This window comes from Myotis yumanensis, unplaced genomic scaffold, assembly GCF_028538775.1.
Source record: "Myotis yumanensis isolate MYYU_CA2020_CCGP unplaced genomic scaffold, mMyoYum1.0.hap1 SCAF_3, whole genome shotgun sequence".
Taxonomy (NCBI): domain Eukaryota; kingdom Metazoa; phylum Chordata; class Mammalia; order Chiroptera; family Vespertilionidae; genus Myotis; species Myotis yumanensis.
This window is the reverse complement of record NW_027223754.1, coordinates 9268779-9282845: the sequence shown is the minus strand read 5'-3', so window position 1 is coordinate 9282845 and position 14067 is coordinate 9268779. Positions and strand designations below refer to the sequence as shown.

At 48.3% G+C, this 14067-nt stretch overlaps 1 long non-coding RNA gene across 1 annotated transcript; it reads right to left on the bottom strand.

The window, feature by feature from the left end:
- Window positions 1–6624: 6624 nt before the first annotated feature.
- On the bottom strand, window positions 6625–13365 carry LOC139004840 (uncharacterized). The gene is made up of 3 exons (XR_011470615.1): window positions 13179–13365; window positions 7636–7691; window positions 6625–6898 (listed from the first exon to the last, which is right to left on the bottom strand). It is a non-coding gene; the product is annotated as an uncharacterized lncRNA (long non-coding RNA).
- Window positions 13366–14067: the final 702 nt, after the last annotated feature.

Here is a 14067-nt window from a genome sequence, read left to right as displayed (position 1 = left end):
GATTTCAGGATCCCCAAGAAACCACACCAGGGAGCCAGCCAGGTCCGATGCAAAAGCATAAGAGTCTTTATTCGAGCTAGCCCGGCTCCCCCACCTTGCCGACGCAGCAGCAGGAAGCAGAGAGAGAGAACTCTGTGTGGAGAGAGGTTTTATAGGGGGGTTGGAGTAAGGGGAGGAGAAAGTGACTGTGGGCCCTGCCGATTGGCCAGGGGCAAGTCGGTGTCTTGTTACACAGGATGTGGTCATATCTATGGCGACTTCCCTTGATTGTCATTGGTTAGTTTAAAGAAGTCCTGGGTGGGTCAAGCAGAGGCTTGGGCTTCCGGGAAGAAGCCTTGCCGAACACTTGGCCAAGGTAAGATGGAGGGCGTAGCCCTTACCCTGGGGCAAGATGGAGGGCGTAGCCCTCGCCCTTTCACAGGACAAGTCCCTAATACACAAACATAGACAGAAATCCTTACTAAGTGGGCTGATTCCTCCTGTGACAGAGAGCAAATGTCTCCAAGAAAACCAACTCAACAGCACTGCCCGAGACCTTCGCAGACCATCACAGGTTCAGCTTCCAGGAAATCAAACATTTTAACCAGACGAGCAAACAGAAAATCAAAGTAGCTTTTGCTTTCACACAGACCAGTTAATCACAGATAATACATCCATACTCACACTGTCTCAGTAGACTAGCCCAGACTGGAGCTGAGCAGATAATGCCCAACTCCCCAGATTTGCATGGGGGCACTCTCCTGGCACCCATGCCCCAGACCAGAATTCTCGACTGACATCTTGGTGAGAACCTACTGGAGGAGTTAAGGCTGTGTCCAGCCCCCTCCCCCCCTTCTCGGTAGCAAATTGGCTAGTCCCACATAAGCAAGCAAACAAACAGAAGAGTGAACCCACAATTCCTTAATAGAATCAGAATTCACTCACCTCAGGAGTCCTGATTCCTGATTACCTGACGAAGTCCTATGACTTCTGGGGAGGTGATCAAGCTCCCCCTTCTACTAACTTGGAGTAGGCCTGACTGACTGGGACCCCTACCTTAAAGATTCTGTCGACAGGTTCAGAGGTGTCCGTCTACTTTCTCCAAATGCCAGCTGGGTCCTGGGCTGAGGTCCGGAAGCGCCTGGAGTTCCCCCAGGTTCAATTTTGCTAAAATCAGCAGCGGGCTCATTCTGGAGGCCTGTCCCGTGTCCCCGGGCCTCAAACCCAGTCCACTCACCGGAGGCTAAACAAAGCCAAAACGTGGTAGCTTCCCAGTCAGGGAACCATATGTTACAGAAGAGCAAAGAAAAACCAAGCACGCTTCCTAGAGAAAGGGAGGAACCCATTTATTAACACTAGTGACTAGTGGACTCCGGGAAATAATTTGCAAATCAGAGTGAGTAACATACAGAGGCTGTGCTTTTTATAATCTTCTGGGATCTTTGTCTTGCAGATATGGTTCTGCCCCCTTGTGGGCTTACAGGAAGGCCCCCAGGTGTTGGGGGTTCCCAGGTCTTATCAGATGATCTTCCTGGGGCCAGTGATAATGACCTTCCAGCTCCCCTCCCCCCACCCCCCAGGGCAGTGCATTGTTCAGTTTTTATGGCCTGACACGCCTTGCAAGACCAGTTTCCTCCTCATTATAATCTGACTTAAAACAAAAGATTTTCCTTGCCCACTCTGGTTTCGCAAATCTTCCAGAGCTAGTACAAGCGTTCCACACAGTTCAATCTTCACCATACTGGTGATGATTCCGCTCAGGGGAATCCTTCTTTTCCAGATGTCCATCCCTGTTGGTGCTGCTAGGGTTCAGGAAGCCCCAGTATGGGACACCATTAATATTGGGGTTTTTGTTCTGGCATTAAAAAGGGTTCAGCAATCTGGAAAAGGGCCTGTGTGTAACTCAAAGAGTCCAGTGACAAAATATAATTTTGAAAGGCATTTGGGGGTCAGAGGAGCTTAGCTAAAAGGAACTAAGTTCTCCTCATCTCAGGACCCCATGCTTTTTAGTAACACAAATTGTCCTGAGGCTAGGTGGAGATAGACACTTCAAAGGGTCAGGGTTTCCTATACAGAGTCCATTATCAGAATGGAAGAATTAGCCTATGGCTGTTCAGGTGTTTGGCCATTAGGAGGCAATAACATGTAGATTAAGATGCCCTGAGCAGTCAGGCAGCAAAGAATCATTCCTTTTCAGGTTTGGGGAAATGCCATCAGACATTCCCAACAGGTGACAACATATGTGACTCAGCCCATGTTGAGTCTCCAAGTTCCATCAATCTTTTGATGAAACTCTTGCAATTATGACAAGCTAGAATTGGCTTCCGGCACCTACTTTGCTCAATTCCCTCCATTTTACTTGCAGCTCTTGTACAGGTTGCAGGGCCTCTTCTGGGCAGAGAGAAACATGCTTAAGGCTTTTCTCCAACTGATTTTTTTTTTTAAGTCATCTATCTGTCCTGACATGGAAAAAGGTTCAGAAAATAGTAAGTGAAAGATAACCTTTTAAAGTTGCAGAACAGAATACATAATGTAATGCCATCTTTAGGGAGAAAAAAATTTTAGTTCTCTGCAGCTAGACTAACGTCTGGGAGGGAAAACACTGGTCAACCTTATGGGATGTCCATGGAGAAGAACTTACATTCTTTATTTTATTCACTTTGATATTATTTCATCTGTTTAACACTTGAAATATAGTTTCTCTAATATCTTTAAGTAGATCTCTGAAAGGGCCGGCGGGGCACGTGGCCCCGCAGGCATCCGGCAGGGAGGATGACGGGCAGCCATGGCCGAGGCAGCGCCTGACCAGATAGGCGCAGGCCCGCGGACGCCCAGAAGGACCCGGGCCGCCCTCCTCGGCCTCCGAGTCACTTTCGGGCCGAGCAGCGGGCGACCCAAGGGCCAGGCGGGGTGGTGGGCGGCCCGCCTCCCGGTGACGCCCACGGCGGCAGGCCTTGCATGGGAGCCGAGTGGCTGGCTTCCCATCCATTAAGGGACCTCCATTTTGTATGGAACCATGTGCTCAGCGAAGGCTCCTTCCCCCTCGGAAGGAGCCTCTGCTAGCCACACCCACCATTTCTCTGGACTAACCAATGGTAATCAAGAGAAGTGCACGCCATCGCTATGACCACATCCTGTGTAATGGGTCACCAGCTCGCACCTGGCCAATCGGCGGGGGGCACAGCCCCCTCTCCCGCCCCTACTCCAACCCTCTATGAAACCCCTGGTTCGAGCAGACTGCTTTCTCTTTGCCACCTGCTGCTACGTCAGTAAGGAAGGTAGAGGAGCTAAGCCCGGGCTTAAAATAAAAGACTCTTTGCTTTTGCATCGGATTGGCTGGCTCCCTGGTGGCTTCTTGGGAATCTTGAAATCTGGGCATAACAATCTCATCTCTCTAAAAGTCTATCACAGCTATGAACCCATGGGATTTCTCTCTATCTGACTCTCTGTTCATCTCTGTGGACAAAACAAGGAATAAATAACCACTACCCTCAAGAAGTGGAGAATGAGGAGTGCGGAGTGCTTCAGGAAGCAGCCAACATGAGTAGGAAGTGCTCCTAAGCAGAGAAGGGTATGATGGGTTCAAGAAAGTGTGCAGGGGAACCCTGCTTGGAGCACAGGGTGGCTCAGGGTGACCAGGACAAGATAATGTTCACAAGTAGTATGGAGCCAGCTTGAATGGACCTTGACTCCCAGGCTTAGAAATTGTATCTTTATTTTGAAGGCAATTTGTGGATGAGAAAGACAGCACCAAAGATATTAGGAGTCATGTTAGTGGGGCTCCTCCCTGAGAGGCTATAAGAGCCCAGAAACAATCCGATAATTAGCAGTTTAAACACTGAAATTGCACATTCTAGAAATGATTCTACTTGTATTGAGAGTAACCTAATGTATTGAGAATTTAATTATTCTATGAATTAAACGCAAGATCCTTATCAAAGTAACAAACGATCTTTAGGACACAGCTTTACAATCCTGAATGAGTACTCTATGAAAATAGTCCAATGTTCTGACCTCATACTCCTCTACGGCTACCTGATTAGTTCCTAGGGAAGAGAAACAATGAAAATATGAGAAACATGGAAGGTTCTGGTGTCCTTGCACCATGACAAAGTTAGCCCAGCTTCCCTGCTCTGACCCTGAGACTTCTGCCTCTAGTTTCCCTCACTGCTCTCGGATGTTTCCCTCATTTTGACTCTTCACTGTGTGCTGGTGTGTTGCACGCTGACAACTGTGTGCTCTTCCCTCTTCCAACATCCAAGGCCCTGGCTAGCCTTATCAGCCTCGCCTCTCATCTCTCTTAAGCACATGAGTGTTCTTTCCCCCAGTTAGTGCAGAGTGGGGTGGGCGCTATCTGCTGTGCTTGTGTCCTGGGGCCCTCACCTGACACCTAGTGTGATAGGAAGCAGATTATTCCTCGCTCTCAGCCCAGAGCCTGGCCAGTTGGGTGAAGCTCAAAGGGTGATGGAGAAATTGGACAGTGCTCCTTTAAGGCAGGTATCCAGGAATGAGCCTGGGTACCTATTGTGGACACAGCCCTGAGCTGCTGGAGCTGCAGTCCAGGCCCTATTAGCAGGGAGCCAGGCAGGGTTTTTGTTTAGCTTAGCAATTGCCTGCACGTCCTGGAGGCCCATTGGGGTAACTCCGCCACCGCAGGCCCCATCCGCACCCTCAGGCCGCGGTGGCGCTGGCAGCTGTGCACCTGGGCGCTGGGGTCTCAGGGCACCAGGACAGAGAGGGACAGAGGGTGCCGCTGCCCCCGCAGCCTCAGCCCCGGGAGCCATCTGGGCGTCGGGAAGGTGGTCTCCAGGGCTTCAGGGCTGAGCGCCCAGAGACGCTCCTCTGCGTGGGGAGCGCACTAGAGGCTCCTGGGGGACCCCCGGCAGACAGGAACCCCAGGATCCCCGCCCCGCCCCGCCCCACCCGGAACCGCTTCCTCCGGATCTTTGCCAGCAGCGTGGATGGAACCCCAAAGCCCGGCTCCCCGTGCTCTTGAGGTTCCAGCAGCAGCGAGGACAGCATTTCCAAGTCTGGGCCATGAAGGTCGCCATGCGGTACCTCGGGTCTCTCTTTTCCAAAATCTTCAAGACCTCGACGGCGTCCCCAGCATCCCCGGCGGTCCCCTCCCCGGTTGTGTCCTCCAGCAAATCGGAAGGCGCTGCCATCGCGGGGCCGGCGGGCACAGCGCTGAGCACGGCCCCCACCCTGCCCCTCCTCCCCGCCTTGGCGCCGGACTCCCCCTGCACCTCGCGGGGGGCGTCCGCCGCGCCCCATGTTCTGCTCACCGCCTCCTCCCCCAGGGTCTCCGTCCCCGGCCGCGCGGCAGAAGCAGTAGGGACCGCCTTGTCCCTGCCCAGTAGCCCCAGAGCAGCCACAGTCCAGTCCCTGCCCCAGGACCTGCCTCTGCCCATGTCGGGCGGTGGCTGCAGAGCCCAGAGCTCCCCCACGCACCTGGGGGCAGGGGCGCGATTGACCCCAGGCCCTCGCAGGGTCTGGGCGGCGCTGCCATCAATAGGGGGCGCTGCGTATAGCAACAGTTCAGCCTGGAGCCCACAGAACCCCCGCCAGCTTGGCCCCGGAGACCAACAGCCTAGCGCTGGGATGCCCCCCGGGCCTGGCCCCAAGACCCTCTTCTTCACTCTGCCTGGCATCGGCGAGGAGTGGGCTTCGGACAGCGACTCGGAGGAGGCCGGACGCGCGTGAGTAGCAGCAGGGGCCGGCCGTCTCTCCATGAGACCCCTACCCCTGTGTCTGCAGCAGCCACCTTGCTGGGCCTGCTTAGAGCACTGTGCTATTTGCAAGGACTTCCACCAACTCCCCTGGCCAGCCTCCTTGCCCATTTCCTGGGTCCTAATTGTGTGCCTTTCTGTCCTTTTTAAGCCCCCGAGTCAGGTTTTTGCTCCACTCTCTCCGAGGTAACCCTCTGCTGTTCACCAGCCCGGGCGGGAGTGGAGATGATCCTGGGCTTGAAGGGAAAGGGGAGAATTTGGGTTCACTTCCCACTCAGCCTTGACGGTTGACAGCCTGGTTTTCTCCAGGACTCTGAAGGGAGCTCAGGTCCCAGCCTGTAATGCAGAATATGGCAGATGTGCAGGGCAGCTACAATTTTAAGAAATGATGCCTCCCTACATTTTAAGGATCAGCCCCAATTCTTATCCCAAGTGGGAGGGGTTTTCTCCGTGCCACATCCGGTTAATTTACATACGTATGACATCATCTGACACCCAGGGCGCTTGCAATGCCCAGGACACCTCTGATGTCTACCTTAGGGCTCCTGAGGCTTTGCAAAGTGCCCTCAGGTTCCCCAGAGACGCTGACAACGGTTTCACTGGGAACTGGAGGACATTTCCCTCAACACACACACACACACACACACACACACACACACACTCACTCACTCACAGGCACACACATGCTTTCATCACCATGAGCAGGAATGAAAACATGTGAGTGGGTTAGAATCAGTCTTTTTTTTTTTTTTACTTTTATTTTATTGCTTAAAGTATTACAAAGAGTAGTACATATGTCTCCTTTTTTCCCTCATTGACCTTCCCCTGGTCATCCCTACCCCCCATTATCTTGTGTCCATTGGTTATGCTTATATGCATGCATACAAGTCTTTCAGTTGATCTCTTACCTCCCCCCCAACCCTCCCCAGCCTTCTGTCTGTAGTTTGACAGTCTGTTCGATGCTGCTCTGCGTCTGTATCTATTGTTGTTCATCACTATATATAATGTTCTTTATTACACATAAATGAGTGAGATCATGTGGTATTTTTTCTTTCATTGACTGGCTTATTTCACTTAGCATAATGCTCTCCAATTCCATCCATGCTTTTCCAAATGGCAAGAATTCCTTCTTTTTTACATAGCGTAGTATTCCATTGTGTAGATGTACCACAGTTTTCTATTCCATTCATCTGATGATGAAAAAATATCCTCAGGTGAGAATCAACACCAACAAAAGAAAAAAAAAATAATTAACAAAAATAATGGAAAACACTTAAATAAAAATAAATGCTTCAGTTTTCGTCTTAAATACTAGTAACGAATAAACATAGGGGCCAAATTTACTTGTATTGTTATATCCTTCTGAATATTGGTTAAGTAATTTGTAAACAAATGTAGTGGACATTATGTGAAGTGGAGAATTAACAGCAGTAAATTATTGAAATGTAAAAAGTCTAATTGTGTAAATATTTGCATAATATTTTTCAGTCCAAAATTGCATGTGTGTGTGTGTATGTATGTCTTGCATGAAACTGACTGTTTTATGGAAAACTGACTAATCAATGAGGCAAATCCAGACATCTCGTTATTTTTTTAATTATCTTCTTAAATATAATTTAAATATGTGATGTGAATTTACTAGTACATATAAATATAGGTATACAAATGAATATAGACATAATTTCCCATGACTATCAACTCCTTCATCTCACTTTCCTTCCTACTTTGAAAACCCCTGGAACCTTAAGAGGAAAATAAATAAAATGATTTTATTTCCTCCCTTCCCTGGAGTGGATGGTGTGAGATTTTCCCACATGTATGGGGCTGTGGCGTGATTTCTGTCTCTGGGCATATGCCCTCTTATTTTCTAATCAAATTCAGGAGACAAGCTATTTTCAGTTCATACTTAAGATAAATCTCTACTTACCATCAGAAACTGAAGCAAATAAAATGAAATATACCATTTGGTATAATAAAATCTTCCTACAAAAAGAAAGATGTGCATGTTTTAGAACACAAAATATGAATTTCCAATTAGTTTGCTGACATGGGGGGGGGATGTTACATGAAATAGAGAGGGAGAGGAGTACTTACTTTAATAATGTTCACAGGGTTCCTATCATAATGCTGACCTTTATCTTCCCCAGAGCCCAGAACACGCCCCAACAGGGTTGTGTGCAGTGCTCAACACTTCATAGTCTGAAGAACCCAGGACTGCCCTCCTCTCTCCCCCTCCTCACCTCCACCCCTAGCTCACTCTTCATCATATATTCTTATTGTCATCACCTGACCCCTTTCCCCACCCCAATTTTTTTATTTTTATCTTCTCTTCCAAGCTATTTCCTTTCTTTTCATCTTCGGAGTCTCTGTAGCTATCAAAATAGATGATTTTTCTACTTATGTTTTCTATTTTTTAAATTCTGTTGCAAATAGATGACTAGGTTGTCTTGGTCACCTATATAAAGGTACTTACCCCCATGAAGCACTGAACTGTGAAAACTGTCAGTGAGATAAATTAAGACTTCTGATTTTTAGTGTTGCTCTTGAATATCATTTTAATTTGTAAAATACTTGTTATTGAGTATTAACTATTACAGTTCTTTCATTTTGTATCTCCTCTCAAGTTGGTTATGGATATTAAGTAAAATCTTCTAAAATGTTACATCAGACATCTTTTAAAAATCAATCATTTTCTACTACAATTTTTAAATCCCCTGTGGTAGAAAAAGGCACTTCAGGGAATAATTGCTTGATAGAAATCATAAATAATCATTTTTGAAACCATACCTGAAAAAACCTTGTTTGATGTGATGAAATTCTTAATAAAAGTATTCGTTTTCTTGAAATTTTCCATGTGCCATAGCAGCTGCGCAATCTCACATTTGGTATGCCTGCTAGTCCAAGCTTTATTTAACCACACTTTCAAATGGCCACTCTTAAGCATTAATTCAAGGCTAATTTGAGTTTCCCAGACTAAAAAGAAAACAGGGGCAGTCTGTGAATGGAACATCAGCTGTTGTGAGATGCCCTCCTCTTCTGGATTCACTTTCCCTTTATATAATGTTACTTCCTCAGAGGTCTTTGCAGACACAGTTAATTCTCAGGAGCCAAACTCTTTTTTTTTATCCCACTTGCAAATATTAAAAGTCTAAATTAAATAGAAATTTAAAAAACACAACAAAATATGGGACTTTCATAGCTTTCTTTGGATCTAGGATCACTGAAACACAAATGGAGATCTAGGGAATGCCATGTCTAGCTGCTGCATGACAAGCAATAAAAAAGTATATCACAGAGGAGGGGCCAAGATAGTGGTGTAGATAAACACGATACTCACATTCTCTCAGAACCAAATCAAAATTACAACTAAAGCACAGAATAACCATAATTCAGAACCACCTGAAAACTGGCTGAAGACAAGCCCTACAACTAGAGAATTAAAGAGGAAGACACATTGAGATGGGTAAGAGGGGTGGAGGGCTGGAATGAGCTGGTCCAACACCCATGTGTGGCATTTTTTTAATGGGGAGTGATGTATTGCCATGGAGTTCCTGCCTTGAGGAGCAAGGGGTCCCAACCCCACACCAGATGCCTCAGTCCAGGGCTCCAGTGCCAGGAAGAGAAGCCCCCATAACTTTGGGCCATAAAAACCAGTGGAGATTGTGGCTGAGTGACATGGAGGCAGCCAGAGACCCAGGCAGTTCCTCTTAAAGGGCCCCATGCACCTACTTACTAGGACTCACTCCCTTTAAGCTCCAGTGCTGGGGAAGCAGGGACATACATGGAGGAACTAAATTATCTGGCATCAGAGCAAGAACTGGGGGGCAGCCTTCTCCCATAGAAAATCAAAGGTGTTTATAAATGGAGTTATAAGTTTTAAAAATATTCTGAAGATGAGGAGAGAAATAAAATTACAAGTTTTCCCCTGTTTGAGATCTCATTGTTTCTTGATCATAATAATGTTGTCATTGTCTGAATGGTTTCTGAGGAGAGCAATACCCAGTTCCTGTTGGCCAACTGCCTTCGTAGCAAGATGACCCAAGCTTTTCACAACAGGTTTGCTACCAGAACACAGGTGTTGTAACAGCCACTACTAAAGCGAAGCCAAAATGGGAAAGGATAAGACTTAAATCAACATCATTATCATTGGACATGTGCCCTAACAGCTGGACAAACTCACATTTGGTATGCCTGCTAGTCAAAGCTTTATTTGGTTTAGCTAGTTAGTGACATTTCTAAACCCATTGAAATAATATCAAGATTCCAAAAATATTTTTTTGTTCAAATAATGTGGATGAGTCTTAATTGCAGAAAAATTCTCTGAGATTAAACAGACCTTCCTCTCAAACTGACAGTAATTCTAAAAACTTTTTTCAACCAATACCATTGCAGTTTAGAATCCTCATGTTGACTACTGTTATGTAAAGATAAAGGTTCCACCCCACCACCGACCAGTGAAATAAAATGTTGTTGAAGCCCAATGAAAATGGCAAATTGCTAGACAAAATATCAGGAAGAATCCAGAATTTAGTCTACAGAGACCCAAGTGAAAGTCACAAGTTATGGTCCCTGGTGACCCAAAGTCCTCTGTCTGGGACAAGGGACACCACATAGGGATTCTGCTGCCAGAGACCCCTCTCTGTCCCAGCACGGAGAGAGCTCCTTCTCTCTCACCAAGTCTTACTGTGAACAAGGGCAAAGCCTCCCAAGTTCTACAAGCCCTTTCTTGCTGTCCCTGAACTACCCCCTTTTCCTTATAAGGTTTAATACTGACCTTAGAGCAGGGTTTCTCAACCCTGGCATTGCTGGTATTTGGGCCAAATAATTCTTTGCTGTGAGGCCCTGTTTGTGCCTGCTGGGATGCTTAGCAACAACAGGCCTTTACCCACTAGATGCTGGTAGCACCCCTTCACCCAGGTGAGCCAACCAAAAATGGTTCTAGTCAAATGTCCCCTGGGTGGGGTTGGGGGCCAACACTGTCTCTGGTTGAGAACCACTGCCTTAGTCGATAAGGAAAATGACTAATGGTGGTGACAAATGCCCTGCCATCTTTTGTCCTTCTCACAGTCTGAGGATACATCGCATGGGCCATCACCTGGGATATGAATGCCAACCTTGGTCTGGGTTCTGAACTTGCCATGCTCTCGAGCTAATACTTTTATTTCTTTGAGGCTCTGTTTTAAAATAAATATATATTCATTCATTAGACATGTATTCAATGCCCATTGACACGCAATATGAAAGGGGCATGTCCTTCAAAGTTGTTCATAATTTAGTGAGGAGATAGAGATCAACAATCTACACTAATAAAAGAGAAACATGGTAATTAGCGTACAACCGCTACCCTTTTCATTGGCTAATCAGTGAGTATATGCAAATTAACTGTCAGCCAAGATGGCGGCCGGCAGCCAGGCAGCTGGAAGCGAACATGAGGCTTGCTTGCTGCAGTGAAGGAGGACTCCAACGTTCCCCGCCTGCGCTGCCGGCCTCTGAGCTACAACTCTAAGCAACTATGTACTATGTTGCAAACATAGAAGATAAACAAAACCCCAGAAACCGGCTTTCAGTCAACCGGGCTTTAGCAACATTGTATCGATGTTTTCAGCGGCGAGGCCTCAGAGCTAAAGCTGGCCCAGAAATAAAAAAAAAAAAAAAAGAAAACAAGGAGCGGTTGGAAGCTTCAGTCACTTGCTTCGGGAAAACAGCCCTCAGCTCCTCACCCAGACTGGCCAGGCACCCCAGTGGGGACCCCCACCCTGATCCAGGACACCCTTCAGGGCAAACCAGCCAGCCCCTACCCATGCACCAGGCCTCTATTCTATATAGTAAAAAGGTAATATGCCTCCCGGCACCGGGATCAGCGGAGCAGCAAGGCTCCCAGCACCAGGATCAGCATGACAGGGGGCAGGGCCCAAACCCCCTGATCGCCCTCTGTGTGTGACAGAGGGCGGGGCCACAACCTCCCTATCTGCCCTGCTCTGTGCCTGATAGGGGGGAGCTCCCCAATCCCCTGATTGCCCCGCAGCTCTGTGTTTGACAGGGTGCAGCGCACCAACCCCCTGATCGGCCCTGCTCTGTGTGTGACAGGGTGCAGCGCCCCAACCCGCCCCCCGCCCCCACGGGCCCTGCTCTGTGTGTGACAGGGTAGAGCCATAACCTCTCCATCGGCCCTGCCCCGTGTGTGACAGTGACGGTGCCCCAACCCCCTGATCAGCCCTGCTCTGTGGGTGATAGAGGGTGGCACCCTAACCCCCCTCCACGGGCCTTGCTCTGTGTGTGACAGGGTAGAGCCATAACCTCCCCATTGGCCCTGCCCTGAGTGTGACAGGGTGCAGCACCCCAACCCCCTGATCCGCCCTGCTCTGTGTGTGACAGGGGGTGGTGCCCCAACTCCCCTATTGGCCCTACTCTGTGAGTGACAGCGAGGAGCTCCTCAACCCCCTGATGGGCCCTGCTCTGTGCGTGACAGGGGCCAGCGCCCCAATCCCCTGATCGGCCCTGCTCTGTGCATGACAGGGGGTGGCACAGCAACCTCCCCATCGACCCTGCCTTGAGTGTGACAGGGAGCGGTGCCCCAACCCCCCAATCAGCCCTTCCCTGAGCATGACTGAGGGTGGCATTGCAACCTCCCGATCCGCCCTGCTCTGTGCATGATGGGGCGGCGCCCCAACTCCCCAATCGGCCCTGCTCTGAGCCTGACCAGGGGCTGCACTTAGGAATTGGACCTGCCCTCTGCCACCTGGAAGCAGGCCTAAGCCAGCAGGTCGTTATCTCCCGAGGGGTCCCAGACTGCGAGAAGGCACAGGCCAGGCTGGGGGGACCGCCCCTCCCCCCGAGTGCACAAATTTTTGTGTACCGGGCCTCTAGTCCTATATAATAAAAGAGTAATATACAAATTGACTGAATGGCAGAAGGACTGGTCGCTCTCATGTGCACTGACCACCAGGGGGCAGAAACTCAATGCAGGAGCTGCCCCCAGCCCCCAGGCTCCAATTGCTGAATCAGGGCCTACTGGCCAACCTCTTGGTCCCTCCTCCCTGCTCCCCGACCTGTAGGCTCCAATTGCCCAATGGTGAATGGGGAACTGGGGGTTGGTGGTGGTGGTGGTGGGGGGGGGGGGGGGGAGGGAATGGCATGAATTTCATGCACCGGGCCTCTAGTAATTGAAATAGGAGCTTTAAGTTCCAACTAGAGCAATGATGGCGAACCTTTTGAGCTCGGCATGTTAGCATTTTGAAAAACCCTAACTTAAATCTGGTGCTGTGTCACACATAGAAATTTTTTGATATTTGCAACCATAGTAAAACAAAGACTTATATTTTTGATATTTATTTTATATATTTAAATGCCATTTAACAAAGAAAAATCAACCAAAAAGATGAGTTCGAGTGTCACCTCTGACACACGAGCCATAGGTTCGCCATCACTGAACTAGAGGTTTCCCACACCTTGGTGAAAAAGGAGACAGACCTTGGATTCCTTGGCTGTCTTCCTATCAGATGTGTACCTGTGAAGTCCATTACCCAAGTCCATGTTCTGCTGCCTCTTCGCTACTGGGTGGCACTGCCCGTGGCCTATTCCTTCTCTGTACTCAGTCTCCCTCATGAGAGTTGAAGCCATGGCTGTCTCTCACCTTCTTAGCCTCTTACCCACTTCTCAGTCCCAAAGGCTCTGACCGTGGGAGGGCTCCTCTGTTCACCCCTGTGTGAGTAGAGTAACAAAGAGCTCGGTCCAAGACCCCTCGTTTCCACTGGCAATGTTAAACCCATCCGTCATACCCCAGGGGAGGTCAATTTCAAAACTCTTCTCTCAATTCTGCCCAAACAAGGTCTTGCCCTGACCTACAAAAGCCCTGCGATTACCCTGCCAGCACTGTTCAAAGGCCCTATAGGATTATCAATACCAAAGGGCCGCAGATAAAAGACTTTTATTGCCAACCATTTCCTCCTGTTTCAACAAAAACAGCATCCACATGGAACAAAGACCATTATCTTGATTACATGCCCAAGTAAAAGATGAGGTTGTGTTTATTTGTACTCATTTCCTGGAACCCAGCCAGATTTGACGAAATCTGGATATTTTCCCCTCCAGAGGAAATTTAACTCTTCAGTGGCCTATTGTGTGGTTTGTGAAGAACCCAGACCTCATGGTTGTTTTTCAACTTTAGCCCTTCCTACCACTGAAAGTCTCTGAGTTTGGAAGGAAAAACTCCATTTCTCTTAGCAACTTTTCTATTTTTCTACTTAAGCTACACAATATTTTATAAATGGTCACTTCTGTGTGAACGTACTTCAGCTTAATGTAGCACACCTGGTATCAGTGTGGTCATCACGGGCAACTTGGAAATTTGTGTTACATA